The sequence below is a fragment of the Chrysochloris asiatica genome, unplaced genomic scaffold, assembly GCF_000296735.1.
Source record: "Chrysochloris asiatica unplaced genomic scaffold, ChrAsi1.0 scaffold00018, whole genome shotgun sequence".
NCBI lineage: Eukaryota > Metazoa > Chordata > Mammalia > Afrosoricida > Chrysochloridae > Chrysochloris > Chrysochloris asiatica.
This window is the reverse complement of record NW_006408536.1, coordinates 28,077,119-28,089,120: the sequence shown is the minus strand read 5'-3', so window position 1 is coordinate 28,089,120 and position 12,002 is coordinate 28,077,119.

The window sequence follows — 12,002 nt, the reverse complement described above, 5'->3', positions numbered from 1 at the left end:
GTACAGGGTTTCCGAGGGTGTAAATCCTTACGGGAGTAGAAAGCCTCATCTTTCTCCTGTGGAGCGGCTGGTAGTTTCGAACCGCTGACCTTAAGTTTCGCAGCCCGATTCGTAACCACAGTGCATTTCCTGGCTTTTTGAGCTGGGTGAGGTTGGGTTTTGGAATGCTTCTGCAGTGGGCTTTCTCTGGGGGACGGGTGTGGGAAGGGGGTGGATGGTAAAGCTGAGCAGGGAGTCTTAGTGGCTGCATTCCTTTCTGGGGGCTGGCCCTGGATTCCAGACCCACCCTTCCCCCATCAGTCCTAGCTTCGGCTCCCCTGACCTTCCAGGAATGGGGCGCTGTTGGGATGAAGGTATTTGTTTAGGCTGGGGCTGGCTCTGAAAGCCGGAAGAAAGTGTGACCTCCGTTGACCTGGGAGGGATGGGCGGGGAGGGCCGGTAGACCCCCTGACTCCCCAGCTCCCTGCTGAGGCTGTTCTTGGCTTCTTCCAGATTCCAGAGCCCTGCCCTGCTCAGTTTGGCAGCCTGATCCAGGGCTGGGGAGGAACGGGTGGGGGCGATTGCTCTGGGATGTCCCGGCTTTCCACCACAGCCCTCTGTGGCTGGAGTTCTCCTGGGGTGAATGCTCTGTCTGACACACCACTACCATCACCACCCCTCTCCCAATCCCCTGATTGAAAAGTTTTGGAGTCCAAGAAGGGTTAGGAATGATGTGTCTGAGAAGAACTCCATTAGTCGAAGGGAAAGAGCTGGTTGGCATTGGGTGTGGTCTTCCTATATGGTCCCTAAGCCTGGTGTCCTGGTTGAGCAGGTATACGAATGATGGCAGCCGTGTTTTCCAGAAATACCTCTGCTCATCCCAGAAAGTAGTTTATACTTCTGTCAGAGGATTCTCCAGATGAAACCTGTGGGGGTGTGCTACCTCAGTCCTGAATCTCTATCACACTTTTATTTCCTTCACAGAGTTGTTGTTAGAGATTTTGTCCAGTCAGTTCCAACTCACTGCAACCCATGCACAGTGGAATGAAATGCTCTCTGGTCCTGTGCCATCCGCACAATTGGCTGTGGACCAGAGTGGTATCATCCATAGCTTTTTCATTGGCTGAGGTTTTGGAAATAGATTGCCAGATCTTTCTTCCTAGTTCCTCTAGATCTGGGACAGTTGTTGTCACCATCACAACAAACATACAAGCCTCCACTGACAGATGGTGTCAACTATGCATGAAGCTCACTGGCTGGGAATTGAACCTTCATCTCCCACATGGAAGGCGATAACTCTACCATGGAGGACCATTTATATAAAAATAAACTTGCTTTGTGGTGAATTATTCCTCAAATTCCGAAAAGTGACAGACCCCGAGGGAACAGGTAGAAGATTTTCCCCAGATGATCACAGCAGGGTTAACCATGAAACAGAAATTCCTTAGCGCCCAGGGTGTCCCATTGGCATCTCCAAAGGGACTCGCTCTCTTGGCTTCTCATGTGGGCATTTGATTTAGTCTCTGTGGGCCCTTTTGTATGTAGCTTCTTTCACTCTTGTTATGATTTAGAGTCCTAGGATGGTGCAGATTCTTGAAAGTTTGAGTATACCCAATGGTGCTTTGGAAGAAAGGCCTGGCAATCTACTTCCAAAACATCAGCCATTGAGCATAATTCTCTCAGGCATACGTCGGGTCACCACACTTGGAATCAGCATGCAACTGGTTTGGGGTTTTTGGGTTTTAAGATCCATTCATATATATTGCTGGACCTCTGTTTTAGAAAAAGGTAGTTTTGCAAAATCTTAGCAGCTTTCAACTTCCTGTGGCTCGTTTTCATGTTTCTGTGGAGATTTGCCGCCTGGGATGCAGAGTCACATCTGTGTTGCTTCAGGGGCCGTGCCTGGCTGCTCCGTGGTTGGAATCTCCCTTCCAGAACATTCTCTGTTTCCCACAGTTAGCTTTGCGATAGCCGACTTCAGAAGCGCTGCCTGCTTCTGGGTTTGATTTAGTTTCACGTCTGGTCCGGCACACTTGCTGGTTGTAAAGGTTTGGGGGAAGCGCACAGATGGAAGTTGAGCTTCGAGATGTGCCAACTTCCCACTTTTCAAAGGGTAATCCGACCGCCAGAGTGTGGCCTTTGATCTGTTGGTTTTTCTCATTTTTGCTTTTAAGGCTGTTAACTGTTTTCATTGTTTTGTGCTTGTCTTGGCTTCAGTTCAACATCCATGGAGCCAGAGGACTCCCTTGTTGAATGAACCTCACACACCAGTCTGAGAGTGCCTACTCCCAGCCAGTGCCCAGGCCTCAGACCACAGACTCTACATTTCTCAGACTCCTTCTTTCCTTTGTTAATCAGGGTTCTTTGTGATTTGACCGGATGAGTGAACAGAATCATAATGCTCAGGAGTTTCCCATCCTGTGGGGAACTTGGGGTGCAGGGCATGGTTGACTGGACTTACCATGTTGTTACATAGGCACATTTCGAACTGAAGAAGCACTGTTTGCTGGAATGTCACTGTATAAGGACAAAACCAAACCAAACCAAGTTGCTCTGGTGTTGAAATCCACTCATGGTGTCCCCGTGTGTGTCAGAGTAGAACTGTGCCCCACGGGGTTCTCAGTGGATGATTTTTCATAAGTAGATTCCACTCATGGTGTCCCCGTGTATGTCAGAGTAGAACTGTGCCCACAGGGTTCTCAGTGGGTGATGTTTCATAAGTAGATCCCACTCATGGTTCCCGTGTGTGTCAGAGTAGAACTGAGCTCCAAAGGGTTCTCAGTGGATGGTTTTTCATAAGTAGATCCCACTCATGGTGCCCCGTGTGTGTCAGAGTAGAACTGTGCTCACAGGGTTCTCAGTGGATGATTTTTCATAAGTAGATTCCACTCATGGTGTACCCGTGTGTGTTAGAGTAGAACTGTGCTCCACAGGGTTCTCAGTGGATGATTTTTCATAAGTTGATCCCACTCATGGTGCCCCCGTGTGTGTCAGAGTAGAACTGTACTCACAGGGGTCTCAGTGGATGATTTTTCATAAGTAGATTCCATTCATGGTCCTCCCGTGTGTGTCAGAGTAGAACTGTGCTCCACAAGGTTCTCATTGGAGGCGTTTTTGGAAGTTGATCACCAGGCCTGATGAAGTAGAACCTACAACCTTCTGTTGAGCACCTGGGCACGTTCACCGCCTACATCACCCAGGGACTCCAAAGAAAAGTGGCTCATGTTGATGTGTCCATCTCAAAGGACTGTTCATTTAAACATTGCCCACTAAATATGTGTTCAAATGAATGCACAGTTGAAAATCTCTTGCCATGGAGATGGTGATATAATTACGTAGAGAGCGACTTTGCACCGGTTTCACCGAGCTTTGAGTTCACCTGCGTTAGATAACCGTTCACCTCAGTGACATGGCCTGTCATTGTCCTTGTAGGGTGCTGTTGGATCCAGTCCGAGTCAGTAATGACCCCATATGAAAGAGCAGAACTGTCTCATAGCATTTCCTAGCTGTCATCTTGACAGAAACAGATCGCCATGTCTTATTTCTGAATAACAGCTGAAGGTTTATAGTTGTAAGAAAAGAGTGCATTGCGGTCTCATGTACTCTTTCCCAGTTTCCCCAAGTGGTAGCAGTTTGTAAAACTGTAATAATAACATTGTAACAAGCATCTTGGTGTTGATACCCTCGTGGTATTGTCCCTTTAGTCACCCTGCCCCATTCCTGCCAAAACCCCCGGCCACTGTGTCTGTATTAGTGTCATTTAAGTATGTTGTAAATTGTCTAGATGGCATGGTATCAGTTCAAACCCACTAGCAGGTCCTTGGAAAGCCTGCACAGGATCGCTGTGACTCAGAACTGGCTGGACAACAACAATAACAAATGGTATGCATTTCCAAATGGTGCCATGCAGTCTTGACTCTCCACTCAGCTGACTTCTCTGCAAGCTACCACTGTCATATGACTGGTTTATTTGTTTTTATTGGAGAGTACTAGTCCCCAACTGTCACCCGTTGAAGGGCATTGGGCAGTCTTTTCATCTCTCAAGCTCCTGGGATTTGTGTCCCAGCCAGGATCACGTGGTGGCTGGTGCATGGTCATGCAGGCACTTCCTGCTCCTGGGTGTCCTGCCTGGCCGATATCTACCCTGAGAAGCTTCCTTTTCCCTCTGTCCCCTCTCTGGAATGTGCAGGCAATGCCTTCAGCCCCCATCATCTTCTCAAAGATATTTCTTGTTTCGAGAACCACATTTAGTATTCCATTAGAATCCTAGATGCTCCAAAGCCCCAAACCCACTGCTGTTGAGTCGATTTTGACTTGGTGGCTTGAAGAGTAGAACTGCCCTTAGAATGTCTAAGGCTGTCATCATCTTTACAGAAGCAGACAGCCACATTTTTCTTCCACAGAGTGGCTGGTGGGTTTGAGCAGCCGAGGCTTCTTCTCCACAGCCCAGTGATTGTTGTTAGGTGCTGTTGTCTTGGCTCCAGCTCTTGGAGATCCATGCACAGCAAACCGGAATGCTGTCTGGCCCCATGCTTACCTACTGCTGCATTTACTGTGCCCTCCCAGTTCATGGGGGCTGCCCTTGCTCTTGCTTGCCCTCCATGCTACCAATCACAATGCCCTTTTCTGGTTAGTGATTGGTCTTTTCTGGTTAGTGATTGGTCTTCTTGCACTTAAGTGCTTTCAGCTTCATTCGGGATCTGAGAGGCCTTGCAGGACAGAACTACCACACAGAGTTTCTAAGGCCTTACATCTTTACAGAAGCAGACTGCCACATTGCCCTTGGAGGAACAGCTGGTGGATTTGAACCACCAACCTTTCCATAACCAGGAAGCCACAAGGACACCTTAATGGCCCTAATGGAACGTGTTAGAGGGAAGCTCATGTGTTCTGTGGTCACATCGGTCACACCCTGTACTAATTAGTGATATCAGAGCAGATAGTTCAGTAACATTCAGCTGCATGCTGTCTCAGCCCTGCCGAGCCTACATTTGTGTAAATGAATGTTAACGGAGGCAACTGTAGCTAGCCAGTCCTATTTTTAAAAAGAGGGCGAGCAGAGTTAGTGTCCAAGTACTGCTGTCTCCCTCTGTGGGTGGTGGTCTCTCAGTGTTTGTTTTGGGCTGCTGCCTCTGGCATGCTTTTATCGAGGTAAAATGTTTGAAACGTTGGTACTGTGTAGTAAAACTGTTAATGTGCAGTGGATGGGCTGAACTGGAATGTCACTTGAGGTGACTGAGCTTGTGTGATCCCTTCAGTTTCTAACGTTCACTCAGACACACACACCAGCACACATGAAAGCTGACAGTAAATATAGTCCACAACTTGCTTTTCCAACTAGTGTGACTGGGATATAGTGTTTTTGTTTTCCTCTGGTCTGAAAATTCTTTGTCTCCCCTATGGCAGTGAACACAGTGAAATAGTACGCTTGCGAGGGTTTTTATAAAAGTGCGTGGACTTGTCTAATACAGATGTTTCGCATAGATTTTGATTTGGCCATGATTTTTTCCCCCTGTGTTGTGTGTGATGAATGAGGACATGGGAAGCCCTCAGTGAGATGGACTCATACACTAACAACAACCATGAACTCAGCATACCAGTGGTGGTGAGGATGGCACTGACCAGGAAGCCTTTCATTCTGTTGTACCCAAATCCACCCAGAGCTGACTTGACGGCACATTACAGTCACAAGTGTGCATTAGAGCACGGCTCTACCTCAGTCTTTGTTTTTGGAGTTCCAGTCCAGCAGAACAAGCATGCTTGTTACCTCTATGTCTGTCCATGGAGGCTTGTGTGTGGCTGTGATGCTGAAGAGTTTCAGCAGAGATTCCAGACCAGGAGGGACTAGGAAAAAAGGCCTGCATCTCTAAAAGCAGGCTTTAAAAAGTCTGTTTGAAAGAAGAATGAAAAGATAATAGAATTTCCCCATAAACTTTTGGACACCTCCATCCTACTTTCAAAAATCAGTCTTCTGAAAACCGTATTGTTCACAACAATCCTGTCTGTTAACATACTTGGCAGCTAAGCAAAAGGTTGGTGGTTCAGTCCTACTCAGAAGCACCTCAGAAGAAAGCTTTGGTGATGTACTTCTGAAAAATTAGCCATTGAAAGTCCTATGGAGTTTAGTTGTACTGTGGCATGCATAGGGACTCACTGTGAGGCTAGATCAACTAGGTGTTAATAGGTTTGATGGGGTTTTTTTGGGTGGTAGGGTGGGGTTAACAATTAATACACTCAGCCACCAATTGACAGCATGGTAATTCGAGCCCACCCAGATTTACCTCAGAAGAAAGGCCTGGTAATGTACTTTTATAGAACCAGCCATTGAAAGCCCTGTGGAACACGGGTCTTCTGTGACATACACAGGTGCACTGTGAGTTGGAATTGAATTGATGACAACTAGCTGGGTGTGATGATGTAGGGTAAGCACTGGGCTGCTAGCCACATGGTCAGCAGTTAAATTCACCAGCCGCTCCTGGGAATCCTGGTTGCTAAGAGCTGTCTAGATGTTCTGACTCATAGGCTTTCCGAGGAGCGGCTGGTGAGTGTGAACCACCGACTTTGCAGTCCAGTGCTTATCCTACAGCACCACACCAGGCAACCCTCCACAGGAATTGGAGCTGACTTAGTGGTACCTGACAACAACATACCAAAGGGGGTGGTGATTAAAGTGATTAAAATGTTTGATTGCCAAATAAAAGGTCAGCAGTTCAAACCCACCAGGTGTTCCATGGGAAAAAATATGTGCTTCATAAAGGCTGATACACTTGAAAGCGTAGGGGACAGTTAGACTCTACTTTATAGGGTCACTATGAGTCAGAATCAACACAGTGGCAGTGGATTTGGTTGGCTGGTCTTGGTAATTCAGTAGAAAAGGACACCTGGTGAAGCAGTGGTTTAAGCGCTTGACTGCTAGCCAGAAGGTCTGTGGTTCATACCCACTAGCCACTCTCCTGAAGAAAGCTGTGGCAGTCTGCTTCTTGTAAAGATTACAGCCTCAGAACACGTATGGTGCAGAATCAGTCAACAACAAGGGGTTTGATACCACGGAAAGTAAACTGTATTAAATCACTAAGAGTTAGGATCCAGAAAAACACGAGAGTCAGACCTTATGGCAAAAGCCTTCTCGATGACTTTATTCCAAGTTGATGGAGCAAATCATTTTACCATGCTTCATGATAAAAACAACAACAAAATCATGTCAAAGACTGCTATGAATGATACAGAGGAGAAGTTCAAGGACAGTTTTTCTTTATATTTCCCCTGCCTTTTTTCTATTCCAGTGGCTCTCAGCCTTGAATACATTACGCTTGTCCGAGATCAGGGAAACCTCAAAATTCTCAGTGATCTGACTGTGGCCCAAACTAGAATCTCTGACGAGAAGGTGGCACCACGGTGTCATGTCAAAGGAGAAAAGCACTAACGGAGGCTCCGCTTATCATCTCCACATGCTGTATGCTTTGTTCTTATAAAAGTTGAATGTGCCATATGCTGTCGAGTTGGTGATTGGAAATATAACAAGAAAACGCCGCCTGTCCCTGACCTAACATCAGGATCACTGGTAAACTTGAACCCATTGATAAACGCAAGTGCCACTTTTTTTTATTGCAATTTCATGTTTTTTTGGGGAATCTATTGAGCATGCCCTTGATGTCAGATTTGGTGAGAAGGCCCCTTACCAATGGGGTTAGGCATTTAAGCTATGTTGGGAATTTGTCACTGTGCTTGTACTTCCTTTGCTTTTAGAATCCTTGGGAAGAAGTGTCTTACAGTCTGTCTGTCCTGGGAATTAGCTCCCCATCCTCCCCTTTGAACACAGTGATAAAAATCCTGTATCAGTCCTAACAGATAAACATGTGGGTTTTTTTTAGGCATCGAATTTTGCCCCAAAAAGGACTGAATACTGCATTGGAAAGGAAATGAAGTCAGGACATGGGGTCTGTCTCAAAACAACGCCTTACAGTGGAGCCTGAAAGGTCTGAGTCCTTGGAGGAAGCTTTGAGAAGGCTGACCGTGACCGACGGTGCCCTGGAGAGGCAATTGTGGGGTCTCTTTGCCATCTGTTCCTCTTGCCTGTCGTAAACTAGGATCTTAACATTATTTTTGGTTGACTAGCTTCCATGCTAATAATTCCATCTCTAGTATTGTTGTTAAGTGCCATTCAGCTGGTTCCAACCCATAGGGTTTCTGAGGCGCAGCTGGTAGGCTTGAACCGCTGACCTTGCAGTTCAAACTGACCTTGCAGTGTAGCACATTATCCTGCAGCATCAAACCAGAACTCCATCTCTAGGATTGTTGTTGTTAAGTGCCGTCGAGTCGGTTCCGACCCATAGCAACCCTGTGGAGCGGCTGGTGAGCTGGAACCTCCGACGTTGTGATTCAAGTGACTTTGCAGTCCATTGTGTTAACCTGCAGTGCCACACCAGGATTCCTGCTATTCCCAACTCTAACTTGGAGAAAAGCAGGCCTAGGTTTATGTCCTTAGATGCTGTGCAGCTGATGGTAGGTGACAAGTTTCCTAGGCTGTCATCTTTCCTGGAGCACATTTCCAGACCTTCTTCCTGCAGAGTTGTTGGGTGGGTTTAGATGGCCAGCCCTTTGGTTGGCAGCCAAGTGCTTAACGAGTGATCCACCCAAGACCCCAAAGCAGAGCTAAAAAGCATTTTAAGTTGCTTGGCTCCAGTGGCGGTTCTGGATCTGCTGCATCGGAAGAAGAAGGGAGGTGTTTTAATTTGAATTATTCTTTTTTAAGATGTTAAGCATGTTTGCTTTTTTTTTTTGAAATTACTAATGAATCCGAGAGTAGTGAAGATATTATTAAAGAATTAAGATTTTGCATGTGACAGCTGGCCTTCAGGGGGAAATGGCCAACAAAGGATAATTAGGTTTTTTTTACTTGTTCAGTCTTGTCTTGAGTGGAGACAAGGGTCTTCTGAAATTTATGCTACTTTACACATGACTGAGTCTACCACCGGCCTGTCGGTTTGTCATACTGTGGTGGTGTGTAGTTACTGGAAACTCTCCTACTTTACACATGACTGAGTCTACCATCTGCCTGTCGGTTTGTCATACTGTGGTGGTGTGTAGTTACTGGAAACTCTCCTACTTTACACATGACTGAGCCCACCACCCGCCTGTCAGTTTGTCATATATGGTGGTGTGTAGTTACTGGAAACTCTCCTACTTTACACATGACTGAGCCCACCACCCACCTGTCAGTTTGTCATATGTGGTGGTGTGTAGTTACTAGAAGCTTTGCTACTTTATACATTACTGAGTCTACCACCTGCCTGTCGGTTTGTCATACTGTGGTGGTATGTAGTTACTGGAAACTCTGCTACTTTACACATGACTGAGCCCACCACCCGCTTGTCAGTTTATCATACTGTCACAGTGTGTAGTTACTGGAAACTCTGCTACTGGTATTTGAAATCCCAGCAGGGCCACCCATGGTAGGCAGGTTTCAGCAGAGTGTCCGACTCAGACAGACTAGGAAAGCTGTTGACTTCTGAAAAGCTGGCATTGAAGCCCCTGTGGATTCCAACAGTATATGGCCTGTGGCTTGACTCATATTGACAAGTTGTTGGGAGGGACTGACAGGTGGACGAGGACATCATGCTTGGTAAAGGGTCAGCAAGGGTGAGGGAGGCCTTAGTGAGATGGAATGGCACGAGAACCCCCACGGTGGACTTCTGCATATCTACTGCTGAGAAGATGGTGCAGGACCAGACCCCGTTGTGTTCTGCCCGTCAGATCACCATGAGTTGGAGCTGACTCGATGGTACCTGGCCGCATCACCACAGCTGATGGCGTGTGGATGGTGGCCGCCCCCTCAGAGGGGAAGACCCAGGAGCCTACTATGGGTGCCCCTGCCTTCCTTTAGGGGACTGTGTTTTCTGAACACCATTGTCCTTCCATACCTTCTACCCACTGTAGTTGGGCCTTGTAGACTAGGCCACTCAAGAAAGCGCATCAGTGAAAAGACCTTCTCAAGACCTTTAAGGAGCTCTGGTAGCGTAGTGGTTACAAGTCGGGCTGCTAACCTCAAGGTCAGCAGTTTGAAACTACCAGCTGTTCCACAGGAGAAAGATGGGGTCTCTGCTCCTGTAAAGGTTTACAGCCTGGAAACCCTATGCAGGGTCGTTGTGAGTCAGGACAGATTCCATAGCATATAACCAAGCAGTCATAGTGAGTGGGGTCATCTGCATTCGGCCCTATAAATGGGGACCGTTAGGTTTCCCGATGGAACGTCAACCTAAACTCGCTGGAGCAGTGCCTCCCTGACTCCTCTCGCCCCGCCGCAGCACTACATAAAGGACAAGGGCCTTCGAAAGAGCGCTACGGTGGGAACGGGCCTCCCAGATCAACAGCCCTGTGCTTGGCAGTGGAGATGCTTTGTTCTGATGTCCAGAACTTCCTTTTCCTGTTCCTTGATGGGCTGTCAGAAAACTGTGAAAACTGTAGAATTGGGTAAGTCCATGAATCGCTGTTTAACTGGACTCCGGCATGTTCTGACACATCGTTTTCAAAGATCTATGAGGAAGGGCTGGAATGAAAACAGACCAGTGTTTTCTTAGCACCAGCTAAGCACTCAGCTGTTAACTGGAAAGTGGTGGTTCAAACCCACCAGCCGCTCCATGGGAGAAAGATGAAAAAGTAGTCTGTCTGACTAAAGACAACAGCCCAGAAACCCTGTGGGGCAGCTCTCTCCTCTGTCAGAATGGACTACATGGCTGTGGTTGTTGGCTACACTGGTGGGAAACTTGCTTGGATGCCTTTACCTGCTGACCCTTCCTGACATTTCTAAAACCATGCATAGAGCTCCTCTCCCCTCCACCTGCATCTTGAAGGAAAGCTGCGTTTGAGACAGGAACTTTGCTGATCTTAGCTTCTTTCCCTCCATGTTCATTCTTTCCAGAAACATTCTTGTTGTGTTGGTGACTGCTATACTCAGCCCGTCTTAGGTCTCCACTGCTGCTATGAGAAAAATACCACCGGTGCATGCCTGTAACAAACAGATGTACTGTGTCCACTTAGGAGGCTTGAGACCCAGATCCAGGGCACTGGCTGTAGGGGGCATCTCCCGTTATCAGAGCTGATCAGCACAGGGACCTTGGGTCCAAAGGACTTGTGCAGCTCCCTTGTTTAATCTCTTCTTTGCTCTCAAGAGATTAAGTCAAGCAACAGCTGATGCCTGAAGATGTGCATCTTGCCTCATTAGCACAACTGCTTCTAACCCTTCCTCATTGACGTCATGTTGTGTTGCTAAATGCCATCCAGTGGGCTCGTAGCAATTCTGTATAGGTTTCCAGGGAGCAGCTCGGGGGTTTGAATTGCTGACCTTGTGGTTTGCAGTCCCTTGCTGTTCCTACAGCGCCACACCAAGTCTCTCATTAACATCATTGTTGTTGTTGTTAAGTGCTGTTGCATCTGTTCCGACTCATAGTGACCCTCTATAGTGTTTCTGGGAAGTGGCCGGTGAGGCCAGTGAGCTTGATCCGCCAACCTTGTGGTTCAAACCAACCTTGCATTCCGGCGCATTAACCCACAACACCACAGTTGTTGTTGTTGTTGTTAAGTGCTGTTGCATCTGTTCCGACTCATAGTGACCCTCTATAGTGTTTCTGGGAAGTGGCCGGTGAGGCCAGTGAGCTTGATCCGCCAACCTTGTGGTTCAAACCAACCTTGCATTCCGGCGCATTAACCCACAACACCACAGTGGTATTCCCTTTAATTTCATGGAGTGAGCGTTTACTATACTATGCACAGGGTAGTAACATCAGGTCACACATGGAGGATAACTTGACCTAGTAAAGTTGACACATTTTGGATGACAAAATCCAATCTTTAATGGGATGAAACAGTGCTCATCTCTGTGCCAGACCTGTGATTGATCCCAGATCCCTAGAGTTTTTAGAAGATGGCCAGGCCGTAGTCAGTCTTAGTCTGAAATCTTTTCAGTACCACAGCAGCACACAAGCCCTCACTGATGGATGGTGCTCGGTGGGCAAGAGGTGTGTTAG